We start from the raw sequence: 14,877 nt of genomic DNA on the forward strand, positions 1-14,877 counted from the left end.
GCAAGAACTAAACGAAGTGGGTATTCATCCACAAAAGCTCATGCTCCAATAGGTCTGTTAGTCTATAAGGTGCCACAAGACTCTTTGCTGCTTTTACTTGTCAAAGAAGGAAATCAAGCTGGCTTGGCATTATTTGTTCTTGGTAAATCCATGGTGGCTGCTAGTGATCAGCCCTTCATCCTCCCAGTATTCGCAAATTGAATGTTTTATCCATTGCTCTAGTAGCTTCCCAGGTATTGAGGTCAGGCTGACTGGTCTATAGTTCCCCAGCTCCTCCTTTCCCCCTTTTTAAAGATGGGTACTGCATTAGCCCTTCTTCAGTCTTCCAGGACCTCTCCTGTCATCCATGACTGTGAAAATATTATTGCCAGTGGCTCTGAGATTTCTTCAGCTAATTCCTTCAGTACCCTGGGGTGAAGAGCATCCGGCTCTGCTGACTTGAATTCATTCAGATCAGTCAAAAGTTCTCTGATGTGTTCTTTATCTATTCTGATCTGCATCCCTTCTCCTTTCTTATCTATGATAACTTCAGTAATCGTCTGGGCTCATATTATTTTTTGTGTGAAGACTGAAGCAAAGTAGGCATTGAGCAGGTCTGCCGTCCTAACGTCCTCTGTTAAAAGCTCGCATTCTCCATTGGGCAGCAGACCCACATCATCCCATATATTTCTTTTTTGTCTAACCTATCTGTCCAACTTGTTGTCTCTAACATTCCTTTCCAGTTGTAATTCATTTTTTGCCGCGGATTTCCTGATTTTGTCCCTGCACACTCATGCTATTCCCATGTATACTTCCCTGGTGACATGCCCCTCCTTCCCCTTTGGTTTTGAGATAGCTAAAAAGCTGCTTGTGCAGCCACATTGGCCTCCTGTGGTTCTTCTTATCTTTCCTCTGCATGTCGAGCTTGATGTTGAGCCTCCAGTATTACATCTTGTTGAAACTGCCAGCCCTGTTCGACTCCTTTTCTTTCAAATTGGCCTTTCTATGAGACCTTGCCTAGTATTTCTCTGAGTTGGTTGAAATCTGCCTTTTTTAACGCCAGTGTCTTTTTGAAGTCTGTTGCTGTTGCTGAAGTCCAGTGTCCATGTTTTGCTGTTTTCATGTCCTCCTTTCCTAGAAGCTTGAATTCTATCAGATCACGATCACTTCCTCCCAAGTTCCCGACCACCTTCACATTCGCAACTAATTCATTCCTGTTGATTAACAGCAGATCCAAAATGGATGACCCCCTTGTTGTCCCTCAACTTTCAGAATCAGAAAATTGTCCCCTACACATGCTATGAACTTGCTGGACAGGTCTCAGCTAAAAAGTTTTTTAAAAAAAATTCTTGATGTTTCTTCCCCTTTCCAGTAACTCCAATGACAGAACAGATTATCTCCAACTTCAAAGGAAATTCACCTCTGGAATGAGACCAGGCATGAGACCTTCCTGCTCTGAGCATGTGTAAACCAGGGGAAAACGACTAGCAGAGTGTCTGCTTCCTGGGCACCATTCCACAGATACAGAGGTTCACTCAACTGCTTCAAAAAAGAGGAGCAAACTTCTCCTTCCCAGAGACAAAAGCTACTGACTTAAGAGGAGTCACCTGCAGATAGTGTATTCCCTACAGCCAGCGATTGGAGCCATTACACAGCTCAGTTCTCAAGAAGTGGGCTCTCTGAAGGGATCTTTCCTTCCAACCTTGTCTGCATTAAGGACATTTGTACCATGCAAATCCTTAATACACAGGTTCTGCTCCTGGGCAGCAGGATCTAGTAACGCACTGCAACGAGCTCTGGGTAAGCCCTGCTTTGCACTGGGGCAGTATATCCACGTTCGGGCCTTGCACCAATGTGACTTCCTAGATGTGGTGACATCAGGCCCATGCAGGCAGGGCCACAGCGAAATCAGATAGTGAATTCCCCTGGCCCGTCCCCTGAAGTCGTGAACTTGGACTTCATCAGCAAGTAGCTGCTGTGGTGAGATTTGGACTGTCTCTCTGATCTCCAGGCTGGTATAACATTTACTCTGCCCTTCGTGTGCACACTTACCATGCAGTCTTCAGTTATATACACTGTTATTCCAGCAAGCCCCTGGCCACTCTGCATGCACAGGTCAGGCCTTGTCTATGCTGGCAGCAGCATGAATATAGGCAGAAGTGAGGGTAAGTTAAAGGATTTACCGGTATGCAGGAGTCCTGAGCAAGGGTGTGGTCTCAACCAGAAGAGGCAGGGCCTTTAAATCCTGGCCCTGCAGAGGTGGCTGGGACCCCCTGGTCTCTGGGGCAATTTAAAGGGCCCAGGGCTCTGGCCACCGCTAGGGCAGCGGAGCTCTGGGCCCTTTAAATCACCAACAAAGCCCTGCTGCCACTACCCTGGGGCTCTAGCAGATGGGTTCAGGCAGTGATTTACAGGGCCCGGGGCTGCAGCTGCTGCAAGGAGCCCCAGGCCCTTTAAATCACCAGCCTGGGGAAGCCAGTCCAGTCTGGCACTGCTTACCATTTCTTGCCGGTATGCTGTACTTTCACCTCTGTATATAGGGGTAGATACATGTGTCACGGAGTCCCCGGGCGATGCTCTGGAACTGCTCCCCACTAAGCCAGTCAGGACTTTGGGGAGCCTCCTCTCTCTTGGAGCAGACTTGTTCAGGGCAAGAAGCTCACACGTCTTCACCTCCTGGGTCTCTCCTTGGAGCATTCAGCATCCTCTGCCCCTCCGTGTGCTTCCCACAGCGAGCCCACCCAGGCGGGGTCCTGGGGAAGCCACAGGGTTCTGCACCCCCACTTTGCAGTCAGACGTGACTCTCAGCCAGCAAAACAGAGGTTTATTCGATGACAGGAACAGGGTCTAAAACAGAGCTTGTAGATACAGCGAACCAGACCCCTCGGCCGGGTCCATTCTGGGGGGCAGTGAGCCAGACCCCTAGGTCTGCACTTCACTCCTTATCCCCAGGTAGCTCCAGACTAACCAACCCCTCCAGCCCCTCCTCTCTGCTCCGCTCCTTTCCCGGGCCAGGAGGTCACCTGATCCCTTTGTCTCCAACCCCTTCAGTTGGCACCTTTGCAGAGGAGGGGCCCAGGCCATCAGTTGCTAGGATACAGAGTGCCAGGCATTAGGTGCACTGGCCCTTTGCTCTGCCAGATACTTAAGAACTGCCTAGGGGACACTGAGGCACCAACACAGTATTCAGAGCAAACATTAAGAATAGTCCCAGTTCATCACAACATGACACTGTGGTGTGCAGCTACATGGGGCAGTGAAAGGCTCTGGCCAGGGGAAGGAAGAAGGAAAAGGCTCTGGCAGTAGCACGGCCACTGATGCATTCCCACCGTGTGGGACATTTCATTACTTCTGGGAACGACATTGTCCTGCCCCTGCCAGCGTGACCCTCACATCTTCCAGCATGAGGTTGGACACATGGTGCGTATGAGGTCATGCCACATGGGAGAGCTATTTCGAAGAGCACGCTGCTCCGCCCCTGCCAGCGTGACAAGGTCTCACCGGTGGGGGCGCTCTTCAAAATGGTGTCTCCCACCCACTATCGGGCAAAGCCATGTCTGGTTTTGTCTGAGTACCGGATGGGGAACGAACCCTAGAAAAGCAGGACTCTCTGGTTTAATAGCCAATGAGGGGCCTGCCTATCCAGTAGCGTCCTGCTGCAGGAGCCTTTCACTACAGTGAGGAAAGGCTCCGGTGGGGGGAGCAGCAGGGAAAGGGTCCAGCTGCAGGACATGACATTGCTAAAATTAGCAGTGTGGGTGTGGGAGGCGCTGCTTGGGCAGGTGGAGAGCTGCGTAGGGAATGGACCCAGAGGTCTAGGACCATCATTACCTTGTTCGCCTAAGCAGTGCCTCACCATCGGTGCTGCTATTTATACCTGTGTTAGGAGGGGGGCATACACAGCATGCACTCTACACACTGCTGTGTGTATAGACATAGCCTTAGAGAGCATGCTGGGAAATCTGCTGCTGCAGCCTCCCGCCCCCTCATGGCACATTCTTAGGAGAGGGGGAAGATTGAAGGACTAGGCCTGGGGTTTTAATAGCCAGGCTTGTTCCTTCTCGTTTCAATTTCTATAATCATTTTTCCTTATTAAACATTAATGAAAAGCCTGGGCAGTGACAATCCATCCGATCCCAGCCTGGCATGTCTGTAACGCAGCTTCCTACTCCCAGCAGCCTGAACCTTTTCGTCCTCTTAACGCTTCGATTGCTTCCTGTTCCACCGCCCTTGATTGCCATGTTACTGAGAGCACAGGACTAGGGGGTCACTTTCAGCAGAGCAGGCAGGAATTATCTCCATGCAAAGCAGCCCAGATGGATTTTTCTCTTTAGCTCTCATAAATAGATATAGAAAACTCCCCTAATGCGCTTTATTAATGGCTACAAACTTCATTTGCTGTGCACCAGCGTGACATGGCCTCATGGCTCAGACAATTGCCTTGGGGAGCAGGGAGCTTGCAGACACTGGAAAAAGATTCCAGTTGGGGATTGAGGAGAGATGCTTTTATGAGTCATCTGGGTCCCACTTGAGAAGGACCCTGCCCTTGGATTTTGGGAGCACTTTGGAAGCATAAGAGTGAGCAGGAGAAAAGTCTGATGTGGTGTGGCAATTCTCAGACTGGATTGCTTATCTAATGAGGGGTTAGTATCCAATCAAAGCTACCAGCCCACCCAGGTACACTATCAGCATCCTTTTTTATTTTTGCAGAGTCCTCTGCGCTCCTGGGTTCCAGCTGGACACAGTTGCTAGTCACTGGAAGGATGTCAGCAGGAAAGTGCAGGAGAAGAGCTGAGCTTCCTTCCAAACTTGTTTGAATTTGCAAGGTGCTCGTGGAAGCTTTGGATGAATATTTTTGCTCCTTTTCCAGGGTGCTCTCTGCAGTGTATTTCGACTGGGGTTCCTAGGGGCTATGGTAATACAATTAAACAGTATATTATGCTGGGGACACTGATGCTCACTGCAAACTGCACCTCTGCTGAGCAAGACTCCTGGTGAATACCCAGAACGTACCTGCCAGGTGCAGTATCTCGTTAGTAAACCCTGCACATTGTCCAGCCAGCAGCCATAGCTAACGCAGGAGCACTCCCAGGGGATGGCAGGTTGGCTGCTTAGCTTTGTAACAAACACGCGGGGCCTCATCCCTTTCAATATCAATCCACCTCAGCAATGCTTTTAAGAAATCACTAGCAATATGAACTTTTACCACTTGCTCTCCTGGCATGCCAGCACTGCCTCCTCCCAGCATAAAGTTACATTGTCCTGGTAGCACTTGGTACACAGCACAGGTCTGGCTTGCTCCCAAATGAATATTATTTTTCCCTAGACCCAGCCTCACTGCAAAACCATTAGCACAGCACGAAACTCTCAGCATTTCCTCCAGCCAGTCCCCGACCCCCGTCCCCCATTTTCTTGGCTGAGTGGAGACGAGAACAGTTTTGCTACCAGAAAATGCCAAATTAAGGAGTGAGCAAACAATCCCACTGATTTAAAGGAAGCTTCCAATGTGATGTATAGAAAAACCATATGGATGAGGAAGCTGGTGTTTCTAAATGGGTTTGTTAGAGGTTTCCTCCCCCTTAGAGTCCTAGGAATATGGACAGCCTCTGGCAGAGTCATAGAGTCATAGATATTAAGGTCAGAAGGCACTATTATGATCGTCTAGTCTGACCTCCTGCACAACGCAGGCCACAGAATCTCATCCACCCACTCCTGTAACAAACCCCTAACCTATGTCTGAGCCATTGAAGTCCTCAAATCATGGTTTAAAGACCTCAAGATGCAGAGAATCCTCCAGCAAGTGACCCATGCTGCAGAGGAAGGCGAAAAACCTCCAGGGCCTCTCTCAATCTGCCCTGGAGGAAAATTCCTTCCCGACCCCAAATATGGCGATCAGTTAATCCCTGAGCATGTGGGCAAGACTCACCAGCCAGCACCCAGGAAAGAATTCTCTGCAGTAACTCAGATCTCATTCCATCCAACATCCTATCACAGGCCATTGGGCATATTTACCTCTAGTAGTCAAAGATCAATTAATTGCCAAAATTAAGCTATCCCATTATACCATCCCCTCCATAAACTTATCAAGCTTAGTCCTGAAGCCAGATATGTCTTTTGCCCCCACTGGTACCAATGATGATCTGAAACACTCTAAAACATTTCCCATGGTATTCACAGAAAACAGGCCAGTGTGGAGCGCGATGGAGGCTTTGTAGGCCTTTCCCCAGGATGACCTCAATGGCTCATGCATATTTTGCCCATCACAAAGTCGCAGTAATCAAACATTTATAGCCCACCATTAGGTAGTATCTATATAGAACAGTGTCATTTCATAGCCACAGAGTTACAGAAGAAACATCTCTCCCATGCTGGCTCAACTAGCACCTACTTATTCCAGTAACTAAAGCCTTGAATATGGAAGGGCTGCCGAACCACCTGCCAAGGTACAATTCAACCATATAAGGCTTTCATCATCCACTTTGAAAAACCAAGAGAGAAGAAAGAAGACTAGTAATGGGATACAGACTGAGGCTACTTGATGTACCCTGGAGAAAGCAAATATTGCAAAGGCAAATTGAACTGCAATTTTTGTGATGTGTTGAAGCAGAAGATGGAGAAGTCATTTTAAATAAATAGGGCTGGATGAAATTAACCCATCTCAATTGGATTTTGATGGAAAATTGGGGTTTTTGCTAAGCAAAAATGTTCACAAAAAGTGTCTTCTTCCGGTGGAAAAATTCAAATTTTCAACAAAACTGGTAGGCTAATCATTTCAGGGTTTTTGATGAAAAGTCAAAATGTTCTGCAGAAAATTTCAGCAAAAACAAATCTTTCTTCATTTCTGTCAGTTTTCCCATGCAAAATATGGATTTTCCAAACAACTCTAGAAATAATCTTCCTGTTAGTGCTATGACTCTTGTGGTTGCATTATTATGAGGGGCAGTTGCAAATTTTCCATTAAAACTTTTTTCAATGAAAAATTGGGTTTTTGAGTAAATGAAATGTTTTACTAAGTGTCTATTTCTGCAGAAATTGTAAGTTTTCTTCACAAACTTTTCAGAGAAAACCCAAAACTTTTGGGTTTTTTTAATGAAAAATTCAAAATTTGGATAAGACAAAAAGCCCATATCCTGACCAGCTCTAGAAATAAACTTCCAGTTACTTCTACTTCCCTTGTAGTTGCATTATGGTTAATAATTAATATTTGTGTTGCAATAGGCCGCAGTTTGTTTTGCCACAACTCGGGTCAGGGCCCCATTGTGCTAGGCATGGTACAAACATAAAAAGACACAGTAAACATCTAAAGATCACAATTTCATACATGACTTGACAACTGAGTGTCACCAGTAGCTGGCTGGAGATGGAGACCGAGGGCAGCAGTGCTAAGACTTCATGGTTGCAAAGATCACTTGTGTTTATGGCTTCTTCAGTTACTGGCCAGGATTTGGGGTTAGTTGGCTTGTCTGTTTTGATGGTTGCTTCAGACCAAGCTGCTGTTAGTTGCTCGATTTCTGCCAGATTTCACAGCAAAGGAGTTAAGAGTAGACTCATAGAACTATGGAACTGGACGGACATCAATAGGTCATCTAGACCAGGCCCCCCAACGCAAGCTAGGACCAAGAAATAGCTAGTCCATTCCTGACAGTGTGTGTTTTTCTAACCTGTGGTGGCCTTGAGGATCAGTTCAAGGAGGGATCTCCATCCATGTGCACAGGGCAGTATGGAATCATGTGCAAAGATGGATGTGGTAAACCAGGCCAAATGTCTAGTTGAGGCTGGTCGGATTCATGGGACAGAGAAGCAAATGGCAGCAGAGACAAGCATGCACAATAAGCAGGAGCAAAGATGGAAAGAGCCTTAAAAGTTGGGTTAAGGAGCTTGGCAAACACAGAGGCCGTGAAGAGACTGACATGGTCAGAGGGGCTGGGGAGGGAGCTGTATTTTGTATGGTGTGGGGAGGGGGAAAGCTGATGGGTGGGAGGCGGAGTTGAGCATCCACAGCCCCCATTGACACCAATAGACAATTGGCTCCCCAGAACCTGGACCTGAGCTCACAGGATCAGAATAAAAGTGTGGATGCCACCCCACACCGCAGCTGCACGCTGGTCCACACGGCACCGGATCAACAGGGCGCAAGGGAGGGAGGAAACCTGGCCTACAAAATCCATTCAGGTCTTGGTGAGCTTAGGTGTCATTAATGACACCTCATCCGGGAACCTCAAAATAAACCTCTCTGCTTCACAGCATGTCAGGAGCTCTGTGGTGCCATATAAGGTGATAATGCCTGGTAGAGGAGATGGGGGGAAGGGAGGAGAGGCTGAAAACAGATTCCAGAGCCTGCCTCCTAGCTGTATCTCTCAAGCTCTTTGCTTTGCTTTGCTTTGCTCTGCTTGTTGGGTTCTTATGGTGCCGGGGAGGGCAGTTTTTCGCCCGGCATTCAGCAGGCAAGAAAAGAATTCCCCACAGGACGAAGAGAAACAGAATTACAATTTCTGACTCACTGCCTGTAGTCAACTTAGCATCCTGCTGCTTGTTAGAGACAAAAAGCATCTGGCTGGGGCTGCTCCCCTGGGAGGCCTGTGCCCTTCCTTTCCTGGTAAAAAGGTACTGCAGTAAACCAAGCATGCAACTTGGGAGGGAGGGAGTTCAGTCCAACTAGTGAGTCTGGCAGAGTGAATTTCAGCCCGGCTCAGTTACCACACAGAACAATGGGAAGTTTCTAATTGCAATTAATGAAGACAAGAAAAAGTGTTGCCCCTCTGATTCCAAGGGGCTTCCAGTGACAGGGGAACCGTGAAGTTTCCATTACAAAATGAACACACAAAATGCTTGCCTGACAATCCTTAGAACTTAATTACTTCAAAGTGTGCTGCAGTCAGGAACCATTGAAGCTGCACACCACCTCAATGCGACAGAAAGCATCGAGCATTGACTCGATTTCACAGGTACCGGACACTAAGGCCCAGAGAGGTCACAGACACAGGAGTCCCCCATGGTCATGCAGCGATCAGAAACAGAGCTCATGAATCCTTCCTCTAGCCCACATTACCTCTCCGCCATGTGCTCAGGGAATACAGGCAGCAGCTTCCTGTACAGCATCACATTTTAGAGCCAACTGTCTGCAAACCTGGTTCTCTGTCACATAGGGGCTGGGTGCAGGTTTCTGAGCTCTTCCTGCTATAGTCAGCGGGGTTGGGGTCTGGGGTCCACCAAATCATGGAGCTCCCACAAGAAGCATCACCGGCACCCCTATCCTAAGGCGCTTGCTATACTGTTCATGTTGATTTGCAACAAGCCTTGGGGCACTAGGGAAGTTCCAGAGGACTGTATGAAAGCTCCTGTTCTGCCAATATTTAAAAAGGGTACCTGAGATGATACAGATAATTAGAGGCCTATCAGTCAGACATTGATCCTGGGAAAAATAATGGAGCAGTTGATACAGGGCTCGATTAATGAAGAATTAAAGGTACTGAAATTAATGGCAATCATCATGGGTTCATGGAAAATAGATCCTGTCAAATTAACTTCATTTTTTTAAATGAGATTACACATTTGGTTGATAAAGGTAACAGTCGTGATGTAATACATTTCGACTTCTGTAAGGTGATTGACTTGGAACTGCACGACATTCTGATTAAGAACCTAGAGTGATACAAAATCAAAGAGCACCCACTAAATGGAGTAAAACTGGCTTACAGACAGGTCTCAAAATGTAATCTGTAAATGGGCAATAATCATCAAGCCAGTGTTTTTCTAGTGGGGTCCCACAGGGGCTGGGTCTTGGCCCTACACTCTTGCACATTTTTATCAGCGTCCTGGAAGAAAACATAAAATGATCCCTGCTAAGGTTTGAAGATGACACAAAGATTGGGGGAATGGTAAATAATGAAGAGGTCACTAATACAGGGCCATCTGGATCACTTGGTAAGCAAGCGACAAGAAAATAATGTGCATTTTAATATGATAAATGTGTCTATTTAGGAGCAGAGAATGTGGGCCATGCTTGCAGGATGGGACTCTACCCTGGGGAGCAGTGACTCTGAAAAAGACTCGAGGGTCATGGTGGATACTCAGCTAAATGTGAGCTCACAGTCTGGCGATTAATGTGACCCTTGCATGTATAAACAAGAACATCTCAAGTAGGAGTAAGGAGGTTCTGTTACCTCTGTATTTGGCACTAGTGTGACCACAACTGGAATACTGCGTCCAGGGGTGAAAGTAGAAATAGGGACTTACCGGTACGGGGCTGGGTTGGGGCCGGCTTGGACAGAAGGAGTGGGGATGGGGCTCAGAGCCAGTCCCAGCCCGCCCTGTGGTGGTAAGTGCCCTCCCCTCTCCCATTGGGGTAGCAGCAGCAGCCAGGGGCTCCGTCTGCTATTTAAAGGGCCAAGGACTTGGCTGCCACTACCCCCCCGGACCCTTTAAACTGCTGCCGGAGCCCCTGACTGCCGCTGCTACCCCAGGGCTCCAGCAATGGGGCTCCAGGGGCTATTTAAAGGGCTAGAGACAGCGGGAACCCCAGGCCCTTTAAATAGCAGACGGAGCCCTGCCACTGCTCCAGAGTTCTGGGGGCTATTTAAAGGGCCCAGGGCAGTAGAGGAAGCAGAAGCCCCAGCCCTTTAAATAAACCCCAGAGCCCTGCTGCAGCTACCCCAGGGCTCTGTCAACAGGGCTCTGGGGACTCTCCTGCTTCTACTGCCCCAGGCCCTTTAAATAGCTGCCGGAGCCCTGAGGTAGTGGTGGCGGGGCTCCAGGGGCTATTTAAATGGCTCAGGACAGTAGAGGCAGTGGGAGCCCCGGCCCTTTAAATAACCCCCAGAGCCCCACTGCCCCTACCCCAGGGCTCCAGCAGCAGGGCTCTGGCAGCAGTTTAAAGGGCCTGGGGCTTCAACCACTGCGGGGACCCCCAGGCCCTTTCAATTGCCACCTGGGGAAGCTGTGCTGCCCCGGTATGGTGCACCTACTCTTCCTGGTATGCCGTACCGGGGCATACCGGCTTACTTTCACCTCTGACTGTGTCCAGTTCTGGTGCCCACCATTCAAGAAGGATGTTGATAAAATTGGAGAGGGTTCAGAGAAGATCCATGAGAATGATCAATAGACTAGAAACAATGATAGATTCAAGGAGCTCAATCTATTTAACTTAATAAAGAGAAGTTTAAGAAGCGATTTGTTCACAGTTCCTACGTACCTGCACTGGAAAGAAAAAAAATTGATAACTGGCTCAACAGTCTAGCAGATAAAAGTCTAGCATGTAAGTTGAAGCTAGATAAATTCAGACTGATATTAAGGTATAATTATTTAACAGTGAGGGCAATTAACCACTGGATCAATTTACTAAGGGTCATGGGGAAGCCTCCATTTCAGGCAATTTTTAAATCAAGACTGGATGTTTTTCTGAAATATCTGCACTATTCCAAACAGAGAATATTCTGGGACAGGTCTCTGGCCTGTGCTATCAGACTAGATGGTTACAATGATCTCTTCTGGCCTTGCAATCTGTGAATCCCCACCTCCTGGATTCCGTCGTCTTAGTCTTGCCTCTGTGCAGAAGACTGGACTTAACAACTTATTGAGCTCCCTCTCAGTCGACATTTCTATTATTCTCTCCTCTGTCACCTGTCCTACTTCTGCTCCAATGAACTCCTAGATCCTCTCCTCCCACCGGCCCTTGGCTACTCATGGGATCACTGCCCTGCTGAGCCACTTCAGAGGCAGGGACTAGTTCCTGAGTTTCCTGCCTTAAATTGCCCCTTGGTACTTGTGATGTCAATCTCTGTTGCGAGGGAAACACAGATAGCTGGCATCATGTTGTGAAGCCCTGATATTTAGCCATTTGAGTCTAAAACATCCCAATTTATCTTGAGCACTTCATGTTCCTCACACCAAGGAGGACTTGGCAAAAACTTGGGATCGACCCCACAATCAGAAGGCAACAAAACCCATCCCAATCCCAACCGGCAGCTGTTAGACTCCACAGCTCAGGAATATTTAAAGTCTAAAGACCTGATGTCTCCCTGACAGGGCTGGGGAGTCTTCCCCTTTACTTCTGTGGGAGCAGACCTAGCCTGGATGTGCTTCATTTGGTCTGTTCCCTCTCCTGGGCTGAGGGTGCGGATTCCTCTGAGTTTGACGAAGGTCAAGTGCACTTCAGATGCTTATAAATGAAGAGGGGTCTAGAGAGCGAATTGGGTTCCCCAAAATACTATCAGTCATGGCTCCCGCCATGCAGGCAACATCGGCTCTCAGAACAGAGACACATGGACAATTGAAGCAAAACCCCCAATTCACTCTGCCAGGGACTCACTATTTGGTACAGAGATGTCTCAGCAGCATGGTCAGCTGATCAGCACCCACTTAGTGAGTTCCCTGCTTACAGTATGGGATCCTGAGAAGGACACACTATAGGGTGACAAGGGATAGATTTACTCCCCTTTCCCCGACCTGGACATCCTCTCCAAGCCCCATGCTTCCTCCAGCACCAGTAGTGCCCCAGAACTCCATTAGGCACCCCCCTGCCATGGACCTTCCTCCAGCCCCCGTTCCTGGTGCTTCCTTAGTAGGTGCAGTCCAAGGGGTGGGGGCAAAGGTGACTTTAAACCATCCTTGTGGTCTTGGGATTCTGGGCTATTCTGGGGGCTGAAACTGCTCCTGTCACAATTCAGCACAGCCCCCAGATGCTCAGTGTACAGTTGCCAGCTGGCTGTGGGGCACACTGCAGCAGCCCTGAATCTCCACAGCCCCATAGGCTATGGAGTGTCCCATTCCGGTCTCCAATATGTGGCACCCACTGGTGAGTGTGCCACGTGGTCCCTGTCATGCCTGATCCACAGCTGATTATTAATCTTGCATCCGAAGAAATGGGCTGTAGCTCACGAAAGCGTGTGCTCAAATAAATTTGTTAGTCTCTAAGGTGCCACAAGTACTCCGGTTCTTTTTGTGGATACAGACTAACATGGCTGCTACTCTGAAACCCATCTTACAGCTGTTATCTACAAAGCCTGGTGCTTTAGCTCAATCTGGCAGCAATTCTAGCTTTTAACTGTGGAGGTCACTGGTTCAATCCATAATGTTGGCCAAGGTGGCAGCTGTCACATATAGACCCAGGGCTCTGAAGGGGAGAGTGTGGTTCCTTTTGGAAGATCTACACTGTGTCAGCAGGGTAAGAAGTCTCCTTGGCCCCTTGCAGCACAACACAGAGGGGCCTGGCAGAGGTAGAATCCTCCCTGCAGGCTTTCCCCTGGTTTATAGTGTCTGCTTCTGTGAAATGAATGGGACAAATTCTGAGGCAGTGATGATGTTTTGCACATGCCACCCTCACACAGGGCCTGGAGGGCCAACATGGCAGACGGTCTGGAGAAGCCCAGAGTGGACAGGAGAAAGGCCCAAGAGTCCCAGCAGGAAAAGGAGAGGGATCTGCACCAGGACATAATGGGGCTTTTCGGACATCAAACCCAAGTGCTGCAGACCCTGGTTGATTTACAAGTCCAACAATCCTAAATTCCCCACCCTTCCTTTGTCATCCTTGGAGAACACCATTGTCACAGCTCTCTGTGCCCCCCAGAATATCACAGGGCATCACGGGCTAAATTCATACACTCATCACTTCCTCCTGGAGGACAGCTAGGAGACTGCAGCATCACATATACTGACCTCTGAAAACCACTGGTGGGGATTTGTAGCCACTGTGACTACATTTGTGCAGTGACATGTTTGCTGCCTTTCCAATTTTAAAGATCCACTCCATTAATTTATGTTAAACATTTATATTGCACTGCCTCTTTTTTTTTTGCATGTTGTTTTTCTTCACTGTTTCTGCCACTCAGCACATTTCTATTTTTGGAGAATAAAGCTATCTTTACTGGTTCGCGACACACATTGCAGAAAGCATAGCAGTTCTCGAAGCACCCAGTCCTTGTAAATGTACAGCAAGCACCATATAATCTAGAGCTCCTGGTAAATACCCAGCCATATTTATAAATGCACAACAAGCACTGCACAATTCCTAACAGCACCCAAAGCTCCAGGACCAGAGAATAGCTCAGAACAGAACACGACTGTGGCTTACCAAAGTGCTCTTCGAAAGCATCCCTCAACCCGCATAGTTCTGCATTGGGCTCTTGTAATAGCCTCTCGGTCTGGCTGTCCAGAGTCAGCAAACAGCTGCTCCACTTCTGCCCTCCACCCTGGCAGCAGCTTTTCCCCCTTTCCTTCACAGATATCTTGCAGGACACAACAGACAGCTATAATTACTGGGATACTTTGCTCAGGAGCTCCAATCTAGTGAATAAACACCGCCAGCATCCCTTTAATCTACCAAAAGCACATTCAATGGTCATTCTGCCCTTGCATAGCCAGGAGTTGAATCTTTCCTTGGTACTGTCGAGGTTGCCAGTGTTTGGCTAAATGAACTGGGGGAGGGAGGGGTAGGCTGCGTCCCCAAGGATCGCTCCTGGCATTTCAATATTGCCAGTGGTAATTGACCGGTCAGGAAAAAATGATCCTGCTTTCAGATTTCTGAACAGCTCTGTGTTCTTAAAGATGACCAGCCCACACTGATATTAGTGAAGCATCCCCAGTGATCCACCAATGCTTATGAAATCATAGAAAAGGAGCCCTTTCTGTTGATGTGCTTTGTGAAAAGGTGGGCTGGTGCCAAAATAGTGATATTTCCCTGCCACAGTTCAGGAGCACCAAAGATGCAACTCCATTCACTATGTCCCGCACATTGTCAATTGTCATAGTACTCTACAGCAGCAGATCATTAATGGCTCTATGCACTTGCATGACAATTGCCTCCTCAGTGGATTTTCCAACTTCAAAATGATTTTGCACTAACTGGTACCAATCTGTCATTACAAGCTTCCAGAGTGTGATCAACACTCCGTTCTCCGCTGT

At 48.1% G+C, this 14,877-nt stretch overlaps 1 long non-coding RNA gene across 1 annotated transcript in view; it reads right to left on the minus strand.

Annotated features, from left to right (window-relative positions):
• Positions 1–2,786: 2,786 nt before the first annotated feature.
• LOC142045849 (uncharacterized) overlaps positions 2,787–14,877 on the minus strand; it is a 293,852-nt gene continuing 281,761 nt past the window's right edge. The window contains exon 2 of the long non-coding RNA XR_012654749.1: positions 2,787–2,907. This is a non-coding gene — a long non-coding RNA (uncharacterized LOC142045849). The remainder of the gene's footprint in view (positions 2,908–14,877) is intronic.

The sequence above is a fragment of the Chelonoidis abingdonii genome, chromosome 22 (genome assembly GCF_003597395.2).
Source record: "Chelonoidis abingdonii isolate Lonesome George chromosome 22, CheloAbing_2.0, whole genome shotgun sequence".
Classification (NCBI taxonomy): Eukaryota; Metazoa; Chordata; order Testudines; family Testudinidae; genus Chelonoidis; species Chelonoidis abingdonii.